The sequence below is a fragment of the Canis aureus genome, chromosome X (genome assembly GCF_053574225.1).
Source record: "Canis aureus isolate CA01 chromosome X, VMU_Caureus_v.1.0, whole genome shotgun sequence".
NCBI classification, from domain to species: Eukaryota; Metazoa; Chordata; class Mammalia; order Carnivora; family Canidae; genus Canis; species Canis aureus.
In genome coordinates, this window is record NC_135649.1 from 87,104,080 (window position 1) to 87,119,502 (window position 15,423).

The 15,423-nt window shown below is 40.0% G+C and overlaps 1 protein-coding gene and 1 pseudogene across 14 annotated transcripts in view; one reads left to right on the forward strand and one right to left on the reverse strand.

Moving 5' to 3' along the window:
* The window catches only part of LOC144308397 (uncharacterized), a 469,309-nt gene that overhangs the window by 342,133 nt on the left and 111,753 nt on the right, over positions 1–15,423 (forward strand). The gene's annotated exons all lie outside the window — the stretch shown is intronic.
* LOC144308934 (dynein regulatory complex protein 9-like) overlaps positions 4,307–15,423 on the reverse strand; it is a 62,064-nt pseudogene continuing 50,947 nt past the window's right edge.

The window sequence follows — 15,423 nt, forward strand, 5'->3', positions numbered from 1 at the left end:
AGTAATCATTGTAATAAAACTCAGCATTCCCAAGCCAAACCATCCTTAGTATAAATAGGTGATCAAATAATAGAGCAGGTCAGGAATTCAGATTCACTCTGTCATTAAAAACAAAAATCTAAATAAAGTTAAAAGTCTTTAAGGAATCTTTTTTAAAGATTTTATTTATTCATGATAGAGAGAGAGAGAGAGAATGAGAGAGAGGCAGAGACACAGGCAGAGGGAGAAGCAGGCTCCATGCAGGGAGTCTGACGCGGGACTCGATCCCGGGACTCCAGGACCACGCCTTGGGCCAAAAGCAGGCGCTAAACCGCTGAGCCACCCAGAGATCCCCAAAAGTCTTTAAAAGTAAGAAAGAACTGACATGTAGGAAATTGTGAAGCCAAATCTAAGTGAAAAAAAAAATCAGAGGGATAGGAGAGCACTGAAGTTCCTGATGCTTTGAGGTCATTATATATTTTTGTAGGGCTTGAGGAAAGAAAATCCCAGGATCTGCCCAAGTGTAAAAGCATGATAAGAGACCTCTGTTCCTTAAATTAGTAACCTCACAAGCTATACCATCACATGTAATAAAGGCTAAATGAGAAGTATATTTGTCCCAGCCCCTTGACTTTGGAGTACTGGCACTAAGTAAAGAAGTACATAAAACATTTCTCAAAAGTTGTAAGCACAAGTCAGACCTTTGATGGTTTACAACCTACATCATCTGGTTGGTCAAAAAAGCTTCAAGCTAAGAATTTAGATAAACATGATTGAGGATGGATAATGTCATCAACTATTAAGCCAAAGTAGATGCAAATCCTTTTTTTATTAATCATATTCATGTTAGACATCAAAGAGTTCATGTAAACAATTTTTCAAAAAGTAGGCAGCTTGTAGTAAGTACAGAGATAGATAATAGCCAAGCACACAAAGAAACAAATTATAATGACTAAGTATCAGTAAAAAAAAAAATAGACCACAGAAATTTATGCTTCCTGTGAAGCATGACTTCAGATATTGAAATCATCAAAAAACAAATTTAAAAAACACTATATAGAAGATGTTTAATAAAAGACAACCTTGAAATGATTTGCAAGGTATGGAAACCTATACAAAATGGACAAGTGTATTTAATGAAAATATAATAATTGAATATTAAATCTAAGTGGATGATTCATTAACTAATTTAACACAGGTGAACATAGAATTAGTGAAATGGTAGAGAAGTCAAAGGACACATTTCAGAACGAAGTGCAAGGACAAAAGAAACAGACTAAAAGAGCTCCCTCTTTTAGTGATTAGAGATTAGTGACATTAAAGGATTAAGGATTCAAAGAGTAGAGAGATAATGAGTTAGGCAGAGTTTATATTCGAAGAGATATTACTCTTAATTTCCAGAATAATTTAAGTTCAATAATCCACAGAATAAAAAAGACCAGCAAATTCCAAATAAAATACATAAAAAGAAATACATTGTGTATCTGTAAAATACCAAAATGACTAAAAATTTGAAAAAAATACAGGTCCAGCTGCCTTTAATGGGGAGTTGTAACAAATAGTTAACAAAGCAATAATTTTCATCTTACACAAATTCTTCCCAATCAAATGAGGGAACATACCTTAATATAACCTTGATATTGAGGGATGGTAAAATAGGCCACCCCAAAATATTCCTCTTGGCATAAGGATTACTTTGAGCTGATTATTTTGGGAAACAGCAGACTCAGGAGAAGTTCTGAAAACAGAGTAGAATTTACTCTTTTGTAAAGGACACTTAAATGTACAAAGGAAATCTCCACATGTAAGGGTATCTTCCTCTGTACCAGGAAGAGAAAGATGACTAAATCACAAGAAGCAGATATTTCTTTTGTCCTTAAGTGAAGATGATATTTAAGTCTGAGTTCTAAGGCATCTCTGAAAGTTACTCATTTTTTCCTGGGTCTCTTCCTTGTATACGTGAGGCAGACATGTTAATAAACTTCTGTTTGTTTTTGTCTTGCTTACCTTTCATTACAAGGTTTCCAGTTGAGAAGTTAGAATGGTAGAGGGAAAATTATTTTTTCATCCCCAACAATATTCAAAGCCATTCAAAAACAGTATGAGAAAAGATAATTAAAGGTAAATCTCATTCATGATTATAAATGCAAATTTGCTAGACAAGATACTAGACCCAATGCAGCAATGTTTTAAAAGGATGATTAGCAGTATCCCAGTAGTGCAAGGATGGTAAAATATTAGAAAATCAATTTATGGGGCACCTGGGTGATTCAATTGGCTAAGCATCTGCCTTTGGCCCTAAGATCAAGCCCCACATTGGGCTTCCTGCTTAGCGGACAGCCTGCTTCTCTCTCTCTCCCTCTGTCCCTCTCGCACTGGTGTATGTTCTCTTTCTCTCTCTCTGTCTCTCTCGCTTTCACCCCTCTCTCAAATAAATAAATAAAATCTAAAAAAAAAAGAAAATCGGGATCCCTGGGTGGCGCAGCGGTTTAGGGCCTGTCTTTGGCCCAGGGCGCGATCCTGGAGATCCGGGATCGAATCCCACGTCGGGCTCCCGGTGCATGGAGCCTGCTTCTCCCTCTGCCTGTGTCTCTGCCTCTCTCTCTCTCTTTCTCTGTGTGTGTGACTATCATAAATAATTAAAAAAAAACATTAAAAAAAAGAAAATCAATTTATATAATCTACCACATGAACAGATAGATTAAGAGTCACACTCATTTAAATATATTTACATAAATTCTGTTGTATCCAGAAAATACACTCAGAAATGAAAATGAAGGAAAAACAGCTGTATCCAACTATCATAAACATAATGTTCAGCTAAAGAAGACAGTCACAAGGGGCAGTCTGGGTGGCTCAGCGGTTTAGCGCCACCTTAAGCCCGGGGTGTGATCCTGGCGACCGGGGATCAGGTCCTGAGTCGGGCTCCCTGCATGGAGCCTGCTCCTCCCTCTGCCTGTGTCTCTGCCTCTCTCTCTGTGTCTCTCATGAATAAATAAATAAAATCTTTAAAAAAAAAAGACAGTCACAAAAATTCTAATGACATGGGTTTATTCAGAAACACTTTCAAAACCAAGACAAAAGAAACTATATTACATCTGAATCTATACTTAAGTTAAAAAACTATAAAGAAAAATAAGGAAATCATCATCACAAATGTCAGGACTATAGTTACTGCTAGAGGAAAGGGAAAAGAATATGAAGAGGGGCCACAGTGGGTTTGGTAGGTGCTGGCATAGTTGTATTACTTTTAACAGTATAATGAGAGTGGTTGGGCAGCCCGGGTGGCTCAGCGGTTGAGAGACGTCTTCAGCCCAGAGCATGATCCTGGAGTCACGGGATCGAGTCCCACGTTGGGCTCCCTGCATGGAGCCTGCTTCTTCCTCTGCCTGTGTCTCTGCCTCTCTCTGTGTTATGAATAAATAAATAAAATCTTTAAAAAAATGATAGAGTGGTAAAATGATAGATCTCAGGGGTCCTGTTATTTATACACAGGTGCTTAATAAATAATTTTTTAATCTCTGGATTTGTTTTTTAGGAATCATCCTTTACTTAAATTTTACTGTGTATAAATTATGCTAGATATTTTATAAACATCATCTTATAATTCTTCTGAATACTTCATTTTGCTCCTAAGAGTTTTTTCACTGTAAATGAGTTGAATGAAATCAGAATCAGAGACATTATAGGAATCCTTAAAGCTTTAATGCAATACTGTAACTAAACCCATGAACTGTGTTTTGTTTTCATGTGATAAAGAGCAAAGAAGGATCTTCACAAGGTTCCTAGAAATATTTCTACTCAGCCAAATTGTTTCAAAATATCGAGAAGCCCTATCAATGATATAATCCTGATTCAGGTTTTGTAAACTACTATAATGGGCAAAGTGAAATAACCAAGCTCCGCCTAGGAGAGCATGTGACTCTTGATCTTGGAGTCGTGAGTTCAAGCCTCACTCTGGGTGTAGAGCTTACTTGAAAAGAAGTAGGGGATGCCTGGGTGGTGCAGTCAGTTAAATGTCCCATTCTCGATTTTGGCTCAGGTTGTGAGATTGAGCCCTAAATGGGGCTCTGCACTCAGTGCGGAGTTTGCTTAAGATTTTTCCTCTCCTTCTGCCCCTCCCCACCACACATACTCTCTCTCTCTCAAATAAATAAATAAATAAATAAATAAATAAATAAATAAATAAATATTTGAAAAGAGGGGGAGAATGTCCAAATAAGAATCAACCATAGATGAGTTATCTGTGATGGCAAAAGATATTTCTTATGCTTTCAAGTTTTCCTTTTCCTCTCCAGAATACCAGAGGAAAACACAGATGACTCCATTACTTTTTCTTGCCTTGCCACTTGTCTTTGCCTTTTCCTTTTGAATCCTTGATATCATCTTTATCCTTCTTAGGCTTTTTGGTTTTGGGGGGTTTTTTTTCTAGATTTTATTTATTTATTCATGAGAAACACAGAGAGAGAGAGAGGCAGAGACATGGGCAGAGGGAGAAGCTGGCTCCCTGCAGGGAGCCTGATGTGGGACTTGATCCCAGGATCCCAGGATCCCAGGATCATGACCTGAGCCAAAAGCAGATGCTCAATGCCTGAGCCAGGAGCTCCCCTTTCAGGCATTTTGAAACCATCAATTTCATCCCATACCACAGCACTTCGCTGCCAGGCCTGGAACTTTATAATGCTGTGTAATTCCAAGTTATCCCGTTTGACTTCTTTCTGGTCTTCTCATATTCTATATGATCTTTAATCGTGGTCTACTCATATTCTCCTAGCATCATTGCAAGCTCTTGAAGGTATGTTAAGTCAAAGGCCTTTGCAGCTTTGAGAGCATCTGGTTCATTCTGTTTCATATCTGTGTCCGGATCGAATTTCTCCTTCCAAAACCCTCGCTTCTCTGCCAGTTTCTGCAGCTCCTGTCTAAGGAACATTTCAGTCTCCATATGAATCCGGTTCTCGTCTCTGGTTTTCTTTTCTCTTTTTTTTAGGTTTTATTTATTTATTTGACAGCACAAGCGAGGGGGAAGGGCAGGCAGAGGAAGAGGAGGAAGCAGGCGCCCCACTGAGCAGGGAGCCTGATGTGGGGCTTGATCCCAGGACCCTGAGATCATGACCTGAGCTGAAGGCAGATGGCTTAACCGACTGAGCCACCCAGGCATCCCGTGTCGTGGTTTTCAACCTTACTTTCTCAGTCTCATTCCTGCAAGAGTTCCTCTGTGTTCTTACCTTTTTTCTGGGTCTGGGAAATTTACAACTCAGTATTTCTTTTCATGTAGCACTTTTCCGTGCTGGTTTTGGCCTTTATCTCTTGCACCTGGTCCTTCAGGTGAGCAATACATTCATTCTGACTCTGTACTTCAACTTGCCTTTTTTTTTTTTTAAAGATCTTATTTATTTAATCATGAGAGTCACAGAAAGAGGCAGAGACATAGGCAGAGGGAGAAGCAGGCTCCCTGTTGGGTACCTGATGCGGGACTTGATCCCAAGATCCCAGAACCATGACTTGAGCTAAAGACAGATGTTCAACCACTGAGCCACCCAGGTGCCTGCCCTCCCCCACCCCTTTTTGACATTGAGTAGCTGTTTTTGAAGAGATTTTATCTGTTCCTTTTTCTTTTCATTTTCCTCCAATTCTAGAGGTTAGCGATTCCAAGATCAAGGCACCAGCTGATTCAGTGTCCAGTGAGGTCATCTTCCTGGTTCACTGTTTTCATTTTGCATCCTCGCATAGTGAAAGGCTAGTCTCTGTGCATGGCTTTTATATACCCTTAATTCCATCTCCCATCATTTTTCTTCCAAACAGTTAAATTAAGTGATCACTTCTTCCTTTACTGCTTATTCCCAAGGTGGTATCTTGGGGTAATACCTACCAATAGGCCTGCTGTTTCTCCTGCTACTGCTGTGCCCACAGAGTTTGTGCAGAGGTGGCCATGTCCAGCCCTCATTTCCAGTATCACTGAGCCCTGCTCTAATGGTGCCTTCTGAGGTCACACTGCCTTGGATTGAGATTTGGAGAAAATTTTCTGAACATGATGTATTTGACCTCCCAAGATGAATGAGATAGCTTTAGATAATCAGATTCTACATTAAAACAGAAGAAAAGAGCATCTAGGATACATGGAAGAAATGAGCCAGTAATGCCATGCCATTTGCCATTACCAGCAAAGGTACCAAAACTGACATGGCTGATGTCTTATCATACAAATGGCCTTAGACATTAACTTTTCATTCATTCATTTATTAGAGCCTCCTCCTGTTGGGGCTTAGGCATGAAGTTGTTGGATATGGACTGGAGAAATGAGTGACAACTAAAGGGACTCATTCTTTTTTTGTTTTGTTTTCCAAAATTTCTCTTCTCCCTCAGATACTGGCTACTGTCTTTGACCAAACTGCCCTTATGATTCTTCTTGCGTATGGAATGTCCTTCCCAAAGGCAAATCAACCTCTCACATAAGTAGATATCTCTAACTGCCTCCTCAGGATTTCAGAGAGACCCAAACATGTAGAAATTCTCCAAAGAAAGAAGTTGAGGACAAAGTCTGGGCTCACGTTGCCAAGTTATAGCAGTTTTACCTGGACACTGCAATGATTAGTTACAGTATTTGTAGCCCTTCTGGCTTATTCTTCCCAATATAGCAGGCCATGGGAAGATTGCTGTGGAAAAGGAATCTTATTTCTTCTTCAGATTTTGTCAGGAATGAGTCAATATATAGTGATCATGGCAGGAAGACATGTATAATTATGGTATTTTTAATTGGCTTTCCTGAATACATAGTGAAAGCTTAATAAATAGACTTAAAATTTCTCCTGATGTTTAAAATATTATATTGTCTAAAATAATGATTTCAGCAACTGCAGTTTTATAGTCTTGTGAAAGATATGGTTTTGCCTTCAATGAAGCCTATGTCACAAGCCAATCAGATTTCAAATTGAAGAAGGCAACAAGAAGTGTTGGCAAGGAGCAGAGAAAGGGGAACTCTCTTATACTGTTGGTGGGAATGTAAACTGGTGCAATCACTCTAGGAAAACAGTATGGAGGTTCCCCCAAAAGTTAAAAATAGGACTGCCCTATGATCCAGGAATCACACTATTTAGATATTTAACCAAAGGATAAAAAAATACTGATCTGAAGGGATATATATATCCTGATGTTTATAGCAGCATTATTAATAATAGCCAAAATATGGAAAGAGCCCAGATGTCCCAGTGGGTCCCCATCAAAAAGAATGAAATCTTCCCATTTGCAGCAACATAAATGGACCCAGAGAATATTATGCTAAGTAAAATAAGTCAGTCAGAGAAAGATAAATACCATATGATTTCAGTCATATGTGAACTTAAGAAACAAAACAGATGAACATGGAGGAAAAAAGAGAGGCAAATGAGGAAAGAGGCTCTTAACTATAGAGAACAAACTGAGGGTGAACAAACTGGACAGGAGATGAGTAGGAAGTGGGGTTCAGTTAGATAAGTGATGGAGATCAAGGAGAGCACTTGAGATGAGCACTGGCTGTTGTTTGTAATTGACAAGCCACTAAATTCTACACTTGAAACTAATATTACTCTGTATGTTAACCAACTGGAATTTATTTTTATTTTTTAAAGGTTTTTTTATTTATTCACAAGAGACACAGAGAGAGAGGCAAAGACACAGGCAGAGGGAGAAGCAGGCTCAATGCAGGGAGTCCGATGTAGGACTCGATCCCTGGACCCCGGGATCACGCCTTGGGCCGAAGGCAGATGCTCAACCACTGAGCCACTCAGGCGTCCCAACCAACTGGAATTTATTTTTTTTTTACTTTTTATTTTTATTTTTTAAAGATTTTATGTATTTATTCATGAGAGACACAGAGACATAGGCAGAGGGAGAAGCAGGCTCCCTGCCAGGAGCCCAATGGGGGACTCATGGAGCACCAAAGGCAGATGCTCAACCACTGAGCCACCTAGGTGTCCCTATCTTATTCTAAATTCATTAATGTCATATAGTCATTGAAAGACAGTGGCATTACTCAAACAAGTCAGGCTAGTCCATGAATGGACCCAACTGGAATTTAAATAAAAATTTGGAGAAAGGAAAAAAAAGAGAAGGCAAAAGTATGAGTCTATGTTAGATCCATATTGTGACATTAGTGGGGACTGAAGACATTGACATCCAAGCTGACATACTGTGACCCTGGAATCTAGGTTTAGCATGGAGGTTATAATACAGAAGGCCAAAGTGGGCCATCTAATTTTGGGGAGAAGCTGAACCAAAAATTGTACTTTCTATCCTAATGAGATCATTATAAATGAGATTATCAAGTATACTAATGATCTCTTTCTTTTAACTTTTGCTTTTTTAGCTTTATTGAGGCATAACTGATATATAATACATGCACATATATTTAATGTATACATTTTGGTGAGTTTGGATATAAGCATACACCTGTGAGACCATCACCACAATCAAGATTCTAAACATATCCATCACCTTCAATTTTTTTTTGTTGTCATGTGTGTATGTGTGTGTTTTCCTTTTTTTAATATGTGTTTTCCTTTTGCAATTTCTAAGCGCTATTCTTCAAGTCCTGTGTGTTTTACTTTCAGCAGCGCACACCTGGTGCTGTCTTTGGAGGCTTGCCTTTGGGGCTACTGGGTCTGCTCTGTCACAACATCATAAAGTTGGAATTGCCAGGGAGTTCACATGCCTTCTCCTAGCCCACAACCCATTTTTGTCTGTTTGGACTGCTGTAACAAAATACCAAAACACCACAGACTGGGTGGCTAATAAACAACAGGAATTTATTTATCACAGTTCTGGAGGCTGGAAGTCTGAGACCAGCATGATCAAATGATGGCCTTGTAGACTTCTTGTGTTTTTACATGGTAGAAGGGGCGAAGGAGCTCTGTGGGGTCGCTTTTGTTGGGGCACTAATCCCATTCATGAGGGCTCTACCTTTATAATCTAGTCACCATTCAAAGACTCCCCCCTACACACACACACAAGGTCCTGAAACCACCACCTTGGAGATTAGGTTTTTGACATGTAAAAGTCTGAGGGACACAAACATTGAGACCAGAGCACTGGGTGACCATTATCCAATGACCGATGGGTGCAGAAGTAAGAACTCCCAGCTATTACACTAGAAACAGCACAACATCTGAGGTGTAACTTCCTCAGGATCGCATAGAGGTGAAGATCTGGCCTAAGACATGTTTGCTTGCTTTCTTTTTCCTCCCCTTTGGCCAGGCTTCCCTAGAAACCCATCCATCATTAAAACACTTGTATCAGAATCTTTACTGCAGGGTGTGGTTTTGGGTAATCCATGGTGATAGCCAACAGTTAGCCAGTTTATTAGAAAATGCTCTGCATCACTTGCCATCAGGGAAATACAAATCAAAACCACAATGAGATACCACCTCACACCAGTGAGAATGGGGAAAATTAACAAGTCAGGAAACCACAAGTGTTGGAGAGGATGCGGAGAAAAGGGAACCCTCTTACACTGTTGGTGGGAATGTGAACTGGTGCAGCCACTCTGGAAAACTGTGTGGAGGTTCCTCAAAGAGTTAAAAATAGACCTGCCCTACGACCCAGCAATTGCCCTGTTGGGGATTTACCCCAAAGATACAGATGCAATGAAACGCCGGGACAACTGCACCCCGATGTTTATAGCAGCAATGGCCACAATAGCCAAACTGTGGAAGGAGCCTTGGTGTCCATCGAAAGATGAATGGATAAAGAAGATGTGGTCTATGTATGTAATGGAATATTACTCAGCCATTAGAAAAAACAAATACCCACCATTTGCTTCAACGTGGATGGAACTGGAGGGTATTATGCTGAGTGAAGTAAGTCAATAGGAGAAGGACAAACATTATATCGTCTCATTCATTCGGGGAGTATAAAAAATAGTGAAAGGGAATAAAGGGGAAAGGAGAGAAAATGTGTGGGAAATATCAGAGAGGGAGACAGAACATAAAGACTCCTAACTCTGGGAAACAAACTAGGGGTGGTGGAAGGGGAGGAGGGCGGGGGGTGGGGGTGAATGGGTGATGGGCACTGAGGGGGGCACTTGACGGGATGAGCACTGGGTGTTATTCTGTATGTTCGTAAATTGAACACCAATAAAAAATAAATTTATTAAAAAATAGCCAGTTTATTAGAAAGCTACTACTTCCACTCAAGAAGAAACTTCAAGGAGCCAGTTTCCTTTTTTTGAAATTCCTCTGCTCTAAAAGAGAAAATAAATGTTATTCAAAAGGAAAAGTTGGATGGATGTTGAAATAAACAAATTATATTTCATTTCATCGCACATATGTTCAGAGTTACTGAAAATCACATTTCATAACTTGATTAGTAGAGGAAGTAGAAGAGAAATGGGACTCAGTGCCTGTCCATTAATAGACACATGTATACTAGTAACTGCTTGAAAACCATCAGCTTTGAATCAGATTCGAATTGGCTACTGCTGAAATGGTGGGAATGAGATTCAATGTCTGAGCCAGTGTGCAAAATGTTCTGCTTCCAGTTTGATTCATAAGGAAAAAAACAAAAACAAAAACCCTTTCCTTAACTTTATTTCTTTTCTCCTCTCTTTTAGAGTTGGCTTAAAATCCAAAGTACTATGCTGCTGCTAAATAAATTCGTAGATTTTACTGGTATCATTTCTGTTTATTATGTTTCAAGCTCTGTGAAACAACATTTGACATAAATTGACTTCATGTTTCAATGCACAGCAGGATTTGTTGTTCATTCCGAATTAATGTTATTCTGGAGCGTGCATTGTTGCCATTGAGAAGCCAAATCAAGGAATCAAAATGGCAACACTAATCAACTTGGAGGATTTTTCAAATCTCATGTTTTGGGATCCCTATAAATTTGGAACATCTTCTGAATTTGAAAAAGTAACCAAACTCCTCCATCAGTTTTTGTTGGATACTTAGGACTGTACAAAGGACAGGGAAATTCCATCCTGAGAAAATCTCTTGCCAGTGGCTATTTTGGGAGTGTTTCTCCATCCATGGGCTCAAGAGCGCTCCCCTTTGCTATGGGAACTGTTTCCTCTTAATCACAATATTGATGTTTATACTCTGTTAGTCTACCCCCTACATAGCACTGAAGGACCTGTGTTCTCCAATCAAGATCTGTGCTTAGAATAGGAGCGTAGACAATCTGGTGTCCATCTCTGATGATCTCTTAGCCAGAAGAGATGTAAAACTTGGGAGCAGATTTACTCTTGATGAGTGTATTGGTTTCCTAGGGCTGCCATCATAAAATATCCCAAATTGAGTAGTTTAAACAACATAAATGTAGTCTTTCATATTCTGGAGCCAGAAGTCTGAAATCATGTTCTCCTTGGCAGCTCTAGGGGACAATTCTTCTTTGCCTCTTCTAGTTTCTTGCGTTCGATGAAACTTTTAGCGTTTTTTGGCTGGTAGCTACCTCAATCAAGCCATGTGGCCATCTTCTCCCTGGGTCTTCCCTCTATGCATGTCCATCTGTGTCCACATGTCCCCCTTTTCTGTGGATACTGATCACTCTAATGACCTCATCTTAACTAATTACATCTATAGTGATCTTATGTCCAATATCTTCGTGGGGAGACACCTTTTAATGCATCTAGTTGGGTTCCCCCAAAGCAGACCCTGAGATGACGATATATCTGCAAATAAATCATTAAGTAAATGTTCACGAGAAAAATCAGTCAGGGACTGATGGAAACAGGGTAGGAAAAGGGAAAAGCAAAAGTCCCACAGAGGGTGGGGGAACTCAGTCCCTTTTTTTTAAAGATTTTATTTATTCATGATAGAGAGAGAGAGAAAGAGAGTCAGAGACACAGGCAGAGGGAGAAGCAGGCTCAATGCTGGGAGCCTGACGCGGGACTCGATCCAGGGATTCTAGGATCACGCCCTGGGCCAAAGGCAGGTGCTGAACCGCTGATCCACCCAGGGATCCCCAACTCAGTCTTATTCCACTGTAAAACCTGTGAATATAGGTTTTCCCCAAGAGGCAAGGAAACAGGCATTCAGAAGCCTTCAGACATTATCATTGTCTAGGGCCTACCCTAGAGGTGGAGGAATGTAAATTCTCAGGCACTTCCATTTCTGCCACATCCAGCAAATGACTCCAGGATCCCCCTCAGTTCTCTCCTCTAAACAGGTCGCAGATGCTAACCGTCAGAAGGGAAAGTATACCAAAGCTAAGGGATCCACAAAAAAGGATTGGTGGAGGTCTGGGGGGAATACTGACATTGGCTACAGGTGTCATGGCCACTTCCAAGCAGATGACCTGAGTAAAAGGCTGGTCTCCAGGGAGAGAATAAGGAAGCCAACCCAAGAAAGAAGACTCTGAGACAGAGCCCTTCCTGATACGTGCTGGCTCTCCTTCCCAACTATAACTCTTTCTGAGGCTTTGCTATATTCTTCCCAATTAATTCCACCATATTCTCCTGTATTACAGCAATAAATTCCTGCACCCTTCTGCTGCTTCTTCCTAAGATCGTTATAGTTGTTTTTGTGACTTGTAAGCATACAACCAAGCCACCAAATATGGTTCTCTTCTAGAAATGTTTTGAATGCAATCCTGATTGGAGGATTCTTTGGGTTTAACAGGAGAACTTTTGGAATATATACCCAGTCTTATAAGATTGATCAGGGCAGCCCGGGTGGCTCAGCGGTTTAGCGCGGTCTTCAGCCCCGGGTGTGATCCTGGAGACCCAGGATCAAGTCCCACGTCAGGCTCCCCGCATGGAGCCTGCTTCTCCCTCTGCCTGTGTCTCTGCCTCACTCTCTCTCTCTCTCTCTCTCTCTCTCTCATAAATAAATAAATAAATAAATAAATAAATAAATAAATAAATCTTTACAGAAAAAAAGATGTCTTGTAAGATTAGGGGTATGTGGGTGGTGCATTCGGTTGAGCTTCTGACTCTTGGTTTGGACTCAGGTCATGATCTCAGCGTCCTGGGATCCAGTCCCATGTCGGACTCCCACTCAGCATGGAGTCTGCTTGGGATTCTCTCTATGTCTCTGCCCTTCCCGCTCATGCTTTCTCTCTCTCTCTCTCTCTCTCTCTCAATCTCTCTCTCTCTCTCATAAATAATTAAATCTTTGAAAAAGATTTCTTATAAGATTAATTACCCAAATGTCTCAAACTCAGCTCATCAATTCCTCCTTGGAATTTTTTTTCCTTTCTCTGGATGACATTATTCATTCATTCAGTTACCCAAGCTAACAGCTATGAGTTATCTCCACTGCCCATATCCTGTCAGATCCTAAGTTCTGTGGAGTCATCTCTGCAACATTTCAGAAACCTGCATCCTCACCATTTTCACTACTGTTCCCCTGTTTCAAAACCTCTTCAAATATATATATATATATATATATATATATATATATATATATATATATAGTTGTTATTATTCCAGCGGGTTTCAAGGAGTCTTTCTGCCTCCCATCTGTCCTAATTTATTCTGCACAGTACTACTGTTTATCTTTATGCACGCACACACCTGTTCATTTCTCAACTATTTACTGAGCACCCATATTTCAAGAAGAAGCGGAAAATACAAATATGAATGTGATATTGATAACAGTGACATATATTTTTGTTCTTGGCACTGTTTTAAGTGCTTTACATGTCTTAGCTCATTAAATTCTCATTAAAAAATATGAACAAGGTACAATTTGTACCCACACTTTAGAAGTTAGAATGAAAAAAATAGGCATGGAAAAGAGAAGTGATTTATTTAGCCTGCAACTACTCTCATTAGGGGTTCAGTGTGAGAATTAAGCCCTAGAAAAAAAAGATTTGAGTGAGTGTTTTCTCGTTTCTTATGAAGAGAGCAAATAGCTAGCACCATTCTAGGTCCATAGGAGAGAAATTTGTGTGTTGCATCCAGTGATTGCTTTGGGGCATTAGAGCTTAATTCTCTGGTAGGAAACCATTAAAAAGAGAAGTCCTATTGTGATAATCATGTTGCAATATACACGAATATCCATCATTATGTTGCACACCTGGAACTAATATAATGTTGTAAATCAATTATACCTCAACCAAAAAGAAAATGAGAGAGAAGTCAGGTCACAGGGTCGGCAAATGTTGGATCCAGTATTGGATCCCAGTCTGATGACTGTAGTGCCCATATTTTCAGCCACTATGGATTGCTAAGTTACCCTCTCATGGACAATTTTCCTTGTCACAGCTGTCAAGTATTGAGCCTCTTCCTATTGCTGGTATAAGGAGAAGAGAATTAATTTTTCTTCTGTCCTTCTGAGTTCTTGGCTGAGACCCCCCCCCAATAATAAAAGATTAAAAGGAGAAAAACAAAAATTTACTAATATGTATGCCTCCTGTATACATGGGAGACACCCAGGAGCTGTTTAGTTCTCTAAAATGGCTCAAACCACCACCTTCTATACTATCTCCAGCTAAAGAGAAAGAGGGTGTGTGTGTGTGTGTGTGTGTGTGTGTGTGAGTGTTGGGAGTCAGTTATGAAAGGTTATAAAGCAAGGCACCCTAAACCAGGGTAAGATAGTTATGCAGATTTAAATTATTGCCTTTTCCATTGATTCGAGTTTTAGGGATTTAGACTATGAGAAGAAGACACCCTCACAAAGGGAGTTCCTTTTACAAAAGGGTACCTTCTAGCCAGTTTTTAGAGCCTCTCTTGTATTTGTTGTTTCTTAAAAAAATAACCAGTTCAAGATAATCCTAATGCCAAAGAGGCGTATTTGGGGATGTTATATTCTGCTTCTCCTTGTGAAAGCAGAGAACGTTGGGAATCCCACATTTCACACAGAGCCCTGCCTTCCATCCAGGAACATGAAATTATTCTTTTTGTCTCTGCCCCAGGGGAGCCAGGCAGAGAACCATAACCAGATTCCATCATGAGGTTGTGCACCCACACTCAAGACTTTAAGACCAGAGAAAGTAACTCAGCAACACAGAGAAAGTTAGGGTATCCTCTCCATTACTGAGACCATAATGGCAGGTGTCTATCATCAATGGCAGCCACTGGCTTAAAACATGGATTTATGCCTAGAATTGTAAAGAGAGGTTTACCTCAACCTAGGATTTGTTAAAGAAAAAGTTATTCACAACACTTGTGAAAGAAAAGGAAGGTAGACTTTATTCAGAACCACCATGATAGGGTTTTGCAGTGAGGGACAGAGGACTCAACTCCAAATACATAAATGAAAAATGGGAATTTTTAGCCAAGGAGCAGAGTGGAAGTCAGTTGATGGAAAAATTAGTGAAAGGAAACATCAGAGGTATGAGGGATTTTGGCTACAGTGACCTAACAGAATTCTTCCTGAAGACAGGCGAGGTCGATTGGACATCACTGAGGGGATGGTGGAGGACAAAGAATGCAATTAAAGCTTGAAACTGATTAGATATCAAGGACTGGTGATTCTGGCTAAACTGGCTTAGCGGGATTCTTGCTAAGAAGCCCAAAAGTCAAGC